The following is an 11,279-nucleotide window of genomic DNA, read 5'->3' on the forward strand; positions in this document are numbered from 1 at the left end:
TCATCTCTGTCAGGAAAACATTTGCAGTCATATTTAAACGGAGGCGGCTCATCAAGCCACATCATGAGAACAGGTGCAGCTCACTCATAATTTCAAAGCGAAATATCAGAAGTGACAGCATATAGGAAGGAGCCAGTATAAGACAAAAACCAAGGTGAACTGAGGCCAGAGTTGTCCTCTGTGTGGCTACGTGCTGCAGCCCTGTCTCCAGTGTGAAAGAGTAACGGATAGGAGACCAGTATGTGTAAGATCAGCCAGCTACGACTCACCAGTTACTTAGCAACAGTCGGTGATGGAGCTCCTGTTAGGACATTATAATCGGCCAAAACTGTTTTAATTAATAATTCTGGCCATTTAAACTCATAGTGGAGGAGTAAAGAAGCTCACTTTCTGTGGACTGAGATTGTCTATGATAGAACTGTTGATGGATGAGGTAGCCCAGGCTTAAATGTCACAAACGCCAGTCAGATTTCCTGAAAGGATAAGTTGAAGAGGATTTTTACAGGCAGATGATATTTGGTAACACCAGGGAGAAAACAAACAATAAGCCTAAACCCTTATGTTACTGAAAGCCCAGTTGATTAGAAAAGAAAAGAGTTTCTACCACTGGTGAACTGAACTGAAATGAAATGCACTTACCTAGAGCTGCTTCTCACAAGACTTGGGTTAGAGAATTCAAACTCTCACCACCTGCGCAGCCACAGTTTGAGCTCTGCGAGCCAGCTTGCATTGCAGTGCCTGAAGAGCAGCTGAATTTTAATGGCCATACCTTTGTTTGTCAACAGGCAGAGCAGATTGCTGTGTATGATCTGACTCAGAAAAGCTCCGTCTTCTTCCATATGTAATGAATAGAGAGATTTCTTGTTAGCATTTGAGTTTTTGTATTGACAGCTTATGGTTTGATCTGATTATGTGGGAAACAAAATGTCAGATACAATATTCAGGTTCCTAAATCTTTACTGAAACACTAAATATGCAATTATCTTCACTATACAAATTCAGTATTTTAGGAGCATGGCACAATATTGGATTATGTCCAACATGCTGTACAGTGGGATAATTTAAAGCTAATATTTTTATATTAAAAGGTCAAATATCTACATGTGATGTCAGTATGAAGTCACTTAAAGTGATGAAGCCACAGAGAATACGACCTGACTCAGCAGTTCACCTCAGCTCCACAGGGCAACTTAAAGTCACTGAGCTCGTTGTTCAGGTTTTATGACTCACCTCTTTACTGTTTGGTCCCCTCTCAGCTCTCATCAACTTTCTCTCTCAGATGCAGCACTCAGCTCTTTTAAGAAGGGAGTAGGGTCCATTAAAGTCACTGTAGTCAGCACCAAACAATAACCAGAATTAGCGACTTGCTTGTGAACACAGGGGATCAGAAGAAAGATGCATCAGCGTGGTGTTTTCGTACTGCAAGCCTCGTTGGACTTGCAGTATCTAGCACATGGTGTTTTAGAAGAACAGTTGGAGCCAGAAGTGGAGGAGGCTGTTTCTGCAAACTGACTGTGAGGTTGTCCAAACCAGATTAGCTACACTGGCTAAACCCCCTCAGCCCTATTAGGTGTCCTGAATATAGAACAAGATTTACACCTGATTCTATTAACAGGCATCACGCTCCTGAGCTCAGTGTAGCTTTCACCCTAAATAATTTTTTTTAACATCATTTCCGTCTCACACTATTTCTCACACTATTTCAGTTTTGCCCTCCACCTCCTTCAAACTTTTTTCTTTTAAGTATTCCACTTTTCCCTTCCATCTGTTTGTCTCTTGCTTTATAAATGCAACCTCTTTTGTTTTCTAATTCCCTCTGGTTTGTTACTTGGGAGATCAGAAGTCTTTCTTTTTATCTCTGCTCCTTGTCTCCCTGGTTTCCATCAATTCCTCTGCTTTGCTATGCAAATCCCCTTCGCCCTTATCATGCTTTCTACATCATTCCATCACTTTTTCAGTTTTATTTTTCTCTCCTTCAGCATAGTTCTGTTTACAGTAAACATATAGCCACATTTTCAAGGACAGCCTAAGAAGTAGGTTTTTTTCTGTTTGTACTCCTTTTGAAATAACTCCATCATTCACTTCTCTCTTTCTTTCCATTCCATTTTCCTTCTGTTGCTTTCCTCCTTCCTTTTCCTCTACCCAACTCCATTTCTTTTCCTTCCCTCCTCCTCATCGTTCTGCTGGTTCAGTCAAGATGATGCTGACGTCAGACCTATTTATATTTCATGTTTTCAGCTTTTTCTCTGCTGAGGACAGCGCTCTGCCTGTACTGCTATGCTTGGTCTCATTGCACATGCACATACACATACACGTGTGTGTGCACACACACAGGTAGAAGCTTGTGGCAGCAATGTAATTAAAGAGCATTTATGACTTGTAAATATCAGTGAGAGACAGATGTACCCATCACGTTGCCATGGAAACTCTTCACCTCCCAAATACTGTTGGGTATTCAGCATATGTGTGTGTGAGTGCTTAACTGGGTAAAGAAAGAATGACTGATTTTGACTGGGGAGAAAACCTCAGTCAATCTCATTGTTTTACTAATTGTGCAGGCTTGCTCTTGAAATTCTGCATCATATTTGCCGAATGTTAACTCGTCTCAAAATCCTCCTCACACTTCTACCTCCCATCTCTTGCCCAGGTGATGCATGGCATCCCTCTTGGTGTGGGTCAGCTCTTTGCCTGTGAAGTCCTGGGGCTCTCCTTCCTTATTCTGGGAACTGTGCTGCTCTAGTCTCCTCTGCTTGCCACTCATGCTGTACTGGGATCAGCGGTCAGAGCACTTGCTGGTGAGTCTCAATCATGTGTAAGGTCATCCTCCCTCTTCCTCTCCTAATTGATGTCTCTGCTTGCATCCTTGCCCTGGGCTGCAGTCTGGCCCTAGTCTCTTGTGAGTTCCCTAACTTGGGAATCCATCCATTATCTACAGCTACCTACTGTACCTTGTGCAAGGTGACACTGGGCTTTAACTTATCCCAGCTGACTCTAGTCAAGAGGCGGGGTACAGCCTGGACAGGGTGCCTGTCCCTCACAGGGCTGATGCATACGGTATAGACAGATGAACCACTAACACTGACACACTTAACACAGTGGAAGAACAGAGCACCTAAAGGAAACCGGGTACCTGTCCCTCACAGGGCTGATGCATACGGTATAGACAGATGAACCACTAACACTGACACACTTAACACAGTGGAAGAACAGAGCACCTAAAGGAAACCAGTGCAGGCATGTGGAGCCCATGCAAACTCCAAATCACATTGCAGCTTGGATGTACAACACTTTAGAGCACCTTAAATAGCTACCAGTTTTGTAATTTGTACCATTTACTGCAGTCATCAAATTTGTGCCAGTGGCATGATGCATAAACCTTTGTCTTAGGTGACAGAATAAACTTGCCATTTTCTGTATTAAACCCTCAGTCAACACTTCAAATAGCTTAGTGGCCTGTACTGCAAATCTTAACTTATAGTGGTTTAACAAGGTTAAAGTGAGGTAAGGTTTATGAAACCCTCTGGCAATAAGATAAAATGGGAGCAGCGTACATAAATATGAGTCTGTAAGACGAGCACTGCCTGTGGCCACCTGCTCGGCTCCAAAAGGCAAACAGCAATTAGCCAGGGTGCTCCTAACCACTGGCTTATATACAAACATATAAACCTGCTGCTGCTTATCCCTTTTACATCTGCCTCACAGTGATTTTATTCAGGGAGAGAGAGAGTAAATGAGAAATGTTGGTAGTTTAAAGGGCTTTCAGACCCCTGCTTCCATCTGCTGCTGTAAAATACGTTAGTGTCCTAAAATACTTTGCTGTGTCTGCGTGTATTTGTAGCTATGAGTCATGCTGTAAAGAATACAGAGGGGTGGGAGAGAGCTCAAACTTGTGAACACATGCTAACAGTGGCAGGTACACACGCCGTGAGACAGGAATTTAATCAGAGATGTGAGTCTAATGAGAATTGTGTAGTGAGCAGAGAGAACACAGCCTGCTGGTGCATGGCAGCTATATGCACAAGATCAAAATGGCAAATAAACCGTTTGTTACCGTCATTTGTGCAATTAGTTTCTTTCAGCCTTTCTTCCTTCCATCTCTTTTCATTGTACAATCCTGTTTTTACATTTTCTCCTGTGTGTTTTGTTTCTCCAAATCATTTGATGCCTGAAAGTCAGTCCTGGTTTATTCTTTTGTTTGGATGCTTGTAATTCAGACCTCTGTTCCCCAAACCTAAATGCACCTGTTAGCCTTTTAACTAATTCCAATAGACAGCAGCATGTTGCACAGCATCTTGCCCATTTTTCAGTTGCTCTGGAGTTTAAGAATTGATTTTGAGATGCTTGATATTTAAAGAATAAGGCTGGGAATATTCTACATGTTTCTTATTGTCAGCAAATCCCAAGACCAAAACCAACGATGAATCGAACCTGTCTGAGCTTAGTCCAATGTGCCAAGCTTATTTTTTGTCTAAAAGTGCATCAGTGATCCACACTGTCGCATTGAGTGACAGGTCCATTCAGTACATTGAACATGAGCGCTGTAGTATCACTCACATTTACAGTTTTGCTGTAAATACGCTCTAGACGACAACATTCCTGTAGCTGTAAATAGTCCAAATGCATTATTTGCTAAAAACTACAATGTACAGTTTTTTTTGTTTTTTTTTTAGGAAAGTGAACAGCTCCTACAGTATATGTGAAATATATCTATGATGCACTGTGCAGCTTAAAATCCTGAGACAGGTGTCATTCTAGGATAATTCCTAATTAGGTCCATATCACACTATTCACTATCACTCTAAACTTTTATTAAAATACGAAGGGAAATGTATCTTTTGTTCTTTTGTCTCTGTATTCATTCTCATTTTTATACTATAACTGCCTTTGTGCTTAGTTTTAGCTTGTACGTGCTACTTATATTCTAATTATTAGTATTATTACTTTGTCATGAGACACTGAAGCCTTTAACAAATGTGAAGCAAAGGTTCAGTCCCACTTTTTGGTGGTCATGAGAAAAATCTGTACAATTCGTGCTATTAGAAACATGTTTGACCATGGAGTTTGGTGAACCGCCTGACCTGAAGAAAGGTAAATGTGTGTATACACACCTACGCACAGAAACCAATGAAGCCGCAATGCACAGTGAGAGAGTTAAGAATTAAGTCCTCTGACAGAAAACCAGAGGGGAAAGAAGGATCAGTGCCAGGAAACAAAGAAGAAAGTGTCAGATGGAGAGGGGAGAAAAGGGATCCAGAGATGAGGAAAGTGGGATGGGGTATAGACTGAATGGAAAAAGTAGCGCCAGAGAGCGAAGCAACAAAAGATGCAGCTAAGAGGAAGAGAACTCCCCCAGTCATTAAGAGGTTTGAAAATGTGTGTCTCTGTGTGCACTGATTTGACACAATCTTAACACTTCAAGCATCTGAGCCCCTGGTTCTGTCGTCTTCTCGTCTCCTACCTCCCCTCAATCAATGGCCTTCTTTCATCTTCTCTAGCTCCTTTAATCTCACTAAAATCTTCTCATCATTCTTTTCACTTTGCACCTCAGTCTTTGCACCATTTTCTCCAGTACGTCTGGTCCTCACACATCTTCAAATGACTATGTAAGAGTAAAGACTTGGTTTTAGGGTTAAGGATAGATTTGGATTAGGGTAAGGGGTTAGGGAAAGCATTATGTTAATGTATCCTCACAAAGATGGCTGTACAAATCTGTGTATAAAATCACCATCCTCAATTATAAATGACCAGAACTGTTCCCTGCCTCCAGTAATTGCTTTGGATTTTTTCCCATGCCAACAGTGAGGCTCTAATAAGACTCAGTATCTTAAGAGTTCAGAGGGTGGTGTCTTTTCACCTTTTTAAAGCTAGAAACAAAAAACTGGAAGAACAACAAATGGATTGAACAGTGTGTTTGCTCTAATGTAAGCTGTAAACATTAGCATGCCAAGTGTAATAGCTAATATCTATATGTGCTGTGCGAAAAACGATGCTCAAAGAAAATCAGTAACTACAGTAGGACCAGGTCATCATCATTCTGTTCATCACCACTCTAGCCTTACCTTATATAATCATCTTCATTATTTCAAGGAAGCTAATATTATTTTTCCCATTAGTAATTGCTTTATTATAACCTTTTTCTTTCATTGACATCATTTTCCAGTCTTCACCAAGAACAATGTTGCCATCATTGTCAATATCATTATTTTTGTCATCAGTTTAATCTTTTGTTTTCAAGGATAAAGCTGAAATGGGAGACCTAAGACAGGCATACAACAAATGTTTAGACACATACGAATCCCTGACAACAGGCAGGAGGGAGTTGCTGTATAGCTCGCTATGTGTAATCAGCCTCATCACCTTTTCATGCTTTGTGAGAAGGAAGGAGAATATACAGTAGCACGGGTCAGACAGAGAGGACAGACAGGAATTTCATCAGGGACAGGCACAATGTGAGGCCATATTTAGAGCTGTCACTCAAAGCACTGTGGTGTGACCTATTCCCCTAAGGGGTTTCTGGAGGAAGAGATCAGGGGCCGTAAGTAGGGCAGAGCCTCTACCTCCTACTGCAGTCGCACTGTAGGTAAAGAACTGTGGAAATGCTTCAAGGTGAGATCGCAGTGAGGAGGTAGGAAAACGTGAGCCAGTTATTGAAGTCAGCTGAGGACTTTGTGTAAGTGGCTTTGAATTTATGATGTCAAAGTAAAAATCTCGCATCTGCCCTCTCTGCTAAGACATATTAGCAAACGGGAGAGAAAAGGAAGACCAAAAGGGCTCTTAGCCTTCCCCTGCAACAAGAAATACATTTATTTTTATTTTTTTTTCTGGCTGAGGGTGTTTATGACTTGAACTATGCCCCCACCAAGTCTACCTGAGGCAAACTGGAGAGGACAGGGAGAGTTATTTTAAAAACTGCATGTTAAAAAGCTGTGTAAAAATAAGATGTAGTGATTTCTTTAGCTACTGTAACTTCAGCTGTGCAGGATATAAAATAAAACTGTGAGCAATTATAAAGCACTAGAACGGTTAGTTGTATTTAAGTTGACCATTTGTTGTCATTTTTCATTTGACCACTGTCATTTTCACTCTGTAGGGGTTTCCAATCAGATTCCAGGTGTGGCCAGTGCCATTCCTGGCCACCCCCTTGGCTCCGCCATAAGAGCTCCTAAGAAGAGCTATATACAGTCTGGAGCATGAATGAGAATTCCCTGAAAATTGAAAATGAGTGAAGTAAATGATAACAGTCAAGATCGGTCTTTAGAAAGCTAGCCATGCTAGTGGTGTGGCTCTTGGGATGATTATGTTATTCAAACATATGTTCAGTCTGTCTGTCCACCACTTTGGTCGAAACTCATTATTGCCTACAAGCCTATACAACATCTAAAATGAGGCCCTTGGCTGAAGAAATGTTGGTGGATACAAAGATTTATCACACACACAAAGCAGTAGAACAGTTAAATGGTGCATGGACAGCAACAACCTGTTTCCTCTGCACCTCATGCTGCTGTTATCTGGGAAGTGTTAACGAATAAGCCCACACACAGCTGAACCCATTTAGCTGTATCTGCATACAGTTTTCCCCTGACCACCTTAATGAAGAGCAAAGCCCCAAATGCAACATTTCCATTAACACAAGGGATCATGTACATACAGTTCATTTCAGCTGCTCATTTCATTTTATTACACTGTCCTCCATTTAGTCTTCAGTCACTGTGGTGTGATACAAAAACTGGAGGAGAGGAGAGGACGTATTAGGTTTGATTTGATAAGAGCTCTGTGACTCATTCTATTAGCATAGGCAACAGTACACTGAGAGAACAACAGTAAAATGTTAGTATCCTCTGGGACATCTCTCCCACATTACCATCATTCTTTAATAACACTGTTATTTGAGGAGAACAAAGACACGTGATGAAGGAAGCAAGAAAGTATTGTGGATGAGAAAAGAAATGCCAAGAATGAACAACAGGAACATTGAGAAGAATATAAAGAAGTGCAGAACAAGGCAGAGACCAGATGAGCGCAGTGGGAGCCGGCTGCAGTAGAGGACAGCTGTGAAATAGGAAAAACAAAGAGAGTGGATGGCACTGTGAGGCAGCAGTGCTGGGGTGTGGTCAGTCTGCTTCAGGACCAGACTGCTAAACTGCAGCCCACAGTGTCTGGTAACAAGGAAATCAATCACAGCACAGCCTGAGTGTCATTTATCTACAGAGGGGCTTCCAAAACTGGCAGTTACTGCAAATCCTGCAGTATTAGTACAAGTGAGATGCAGGGTGGAGCAGCTATGATTGTCACTGTAGGAGGATGCCTTCTGAAAAATGGTCACTACATTTTAAAAGAAAAATCTGGCACTCATCAAAGAGGGAATGTGCTCATATGACAGGTCAAACATGTCAGGGAGCAAAGGACTATTCCTTCACACTGAGCCAGCAGCACCTTCAGCTGCATGTCTGTATAGGTAAATAATATATAGTTAGAGCAAATGGAGGGTTAGAGGGTCACTCCCCTGCACAGTCAGACTGTGTTCAGTCATTTTTTATGACATTACTCGAGAAAATAAAAATACACAGGTTCTGCTGCAGGGTCTGTGCTCTCACAAACATAAGCATTGTATATATTTCAAGGAAAGAGTCAGGAAGCAGGTTTAAAGCTTTTTCTTTTCCACAGCTGAACAGTGGCAGCACATTATCTGGGTGGGGCAACAGGATAGATGGCCTCTTCATGTACACACACACAAATGCAACCTGTGCTACTTCAGAAACCCCTTAAGAGAATAGTTCACACACAGATTCCATCTTGGTGTTTATCAAGTAGCAATAAATGCTAGAAGTGTTCATAGATTGCCAATGGCGACTGCAACCACAGTTCATTTATATGACACTTCTAACATGCAGTTTTTGTTGATAATGCTGTGGCTCTAGGGATGGTAGTGTTGGCTGATCTACCACTGTGGTCCAGACTGGAATATCTCAGTGACAGTTGGATGAATGCTATGAAATTTTATATATTCATGTTCCCCAGATAATGTTTCCTACTGACTGAGGTGATCTCCTCACTTTTACTCTAGCACCATAATGAGATCCACATTTTTGATTTTGAGTGAAATGTCAACAAATATGTGATGAACTGCCATGAAACACAACACAGATCTTCATGTCCCCCATCAGGATGAATTGTAATCATCTACCTCCTACATCAGGTCAAATAACAAACTTAACCTTAATTATAAATGTTAAATATTGTAGGAAAATATTAAGCCCTGTGTTTGCTGATTCTGAATAAAGCTTCTTGGTCTTTGCAGCCAAAGCAGCAACAAAACACAGTGCAGCTGCTGAATGCCAACAGAGAAAAGGTCAGTGCATCTGGCTTTGCTGAAATTTATCTGGGTCAACATGCCCCCTGTGCAGTCTGCTAATAGCTTCAGCATCACAGTCTGGTGTTTGGTTAGTGTGGACGTGCATGTCCACCTGGTAAATTCTATGATCGTTTTACAGTAAAAGACCATTTTAGTGTAACCCCAGCTCAGTGGAGACAGACAGGTTGTTTGTCACCGCGTTCCCTTGGCCCAGCCCTGCTCACCATCACCACATAACTACTGGCTGAACACAGGCAGTCTTTTCTAAAATGGAAAAATCCTAGATACATGAGACAAAGCAAGCGAATTAGAAACAGTTTTCTTAGTGCTGTAAACAATGTTACCCAAGACTCCAAAGTACTAGGTAATAGATATTGTTAGATATGTAAAAAAAAATATAATTTGAGTAAGTATTGAAAAATCCTCCATATTGGATGATAGATATATATGTTCCCTCTATGTAGACATGGGAGATGGAAAAAGAAAATCAAGCAGTGTCCTGATTAGATTACATGCAAATCAAATATTGCACTGAGACCAACCATACAACAGTACTGTATGTATCTAGCACCGTCCTATGGATAATTCTAGTACTGCAAATTCAGCAGAGCATCATCATGAGTGTGTATTTTGATGTTTTCCAGTTCTGCCAACAGTAAGGTTGCACTGACTTTTATAATCAGACTCATAAAGATTTAACTGTCTCTCTCTCTCTCTCTCTCTCTGAGGGTAATAATTTGTCAATTTAAAGCCTGACCTGTTTAAGTGATCTATTTAAACTGCTGCTATTTAAGCTTCATTTTCACTTGTGGCTGGAGGAAATTTGACAAAATTATGCAGACACATACACACAACACATCTAAAAGTGCAGCTGCAGCACCATGGACATTAGTGCTGGCCAGTCTGGCAGGTAGCTAATTTGTTCCCATTAGCTAAATTGTTCTTAATTGGAGCTTGCATTGTGTTTACTAAGAGGATCAAGTGCTGCTTTGAGATACAGTGTTTAGAGAAAATATTTAGCCTAAACCCCTTCTCTTCTTCCCACAGGCTTCCTCTCTGCATATGTCAACATTGCTCTGAGCAGTCTGCTGGGAACTGTGAGCGCAATTTACACTAAGTATGTATGGAGCTGCAACACTGAGATGGTCTTGATGGTGAGTCAATTTTCACTTCAGATTTTGTTTCATTTTGTATACTCTGTAGAATAGTACTGTTTCAGAACACTATCAAGCTTTCAGTTGGTTTGTGATGAAACGTACACTAACTAATACCTTAAAAGGAGCCACATTAGTTTGCATCAGTACTGTAATGCACAGGAAAATAACAACTACTGAATGTGTCTCTCCTTTTCTTGCCCTAAGTGGGTCTCCCAGCATGCAGTTGGGCATCTATTTTAACAACCACACTGATGCTGCTGCTGACTGGCAGGTTATGGCCCCTGAACACAACTTGTGATCTTGCAGCCAGTAGAAAGCTAGGAACACCCCAGGTAAGGGGAGCACCATTGTCTAGCATGGGGTAGCACGCATAAACACACAAGAGTTCAGAGAATTGATACAGTACTCTCTCTCTCTCTCTCTCTCTCTGCGAGCTGAACAGCTGGATGTTTTAAACATTTTACAAATTTTTAGGTATGTGACACTTCCATTTCATCAGATAGATATGAAAAAAAAAGAGATCTAGTACTAAAGGAAGGTGGCAGTGTATTCTATGTTCAGCAATAAAATGCCATCACACAGCTATAATCTAAACCTCAGTATAAAAGTATCAAATGTGCAGGTTTTATCTATGTTTTTGCCACTTGTGCTACTACAATAAGTGTTCCTGTGCTCTGCAGCAGTGTCCCAGCTGGTCTTGTAATGCCAGTGTATTTCCAATGACGACAGATTAAAAAACAGCCAAGTTAAAGGGAAAGAAAACATCTTTT

At 41.1% G+C, this 11,279-nt stretch overlaps 1 long non-coding RNA gene across 1 annotated transcript in view; it reads left to right on the forward strand.

The window, feature by feature from the left end:
• The window catches only part of LOC109952727 (uncharacterized), a 12,121-nt gene extending 1,242 nt beyond the window's left edge, over positions 1 to 10,879 (forward strand). Inside the window, exons 2-4 of the long non-coding RNA XR_002273807.1 lie at positions 2,648 to 2,795; positions 10,400 to 10,506; positions 10,714 to 10,879. This is a non-coding gene — a long non-coding RNA (uncharacterized LOC109952727). The remainder of the gene's footprint in view (positions 1 to 2,647; positions 2,796 to 10,399; positions 10,507 to 10,713) is intronic.
• The last annotated feature ends 400 nt before the right edge of the window (positions 10,880 to 11,279 follow it).

Source organism: Monopterus albus, unplaced genomic scaffold (genome assembly GCF_001952655.1).
Source record: "Monopterus albus unplaced genomic scaffold, M_albus_1.0 scaffold489.1, whole genome shotgun sequence".
Classification (NCBI taxonomy): Eukaryota; Metazoa; Chordata; class Actinopteri; order Synbranchiformes; family Synbranchidae; genus Monopterus; species Monopterus albus.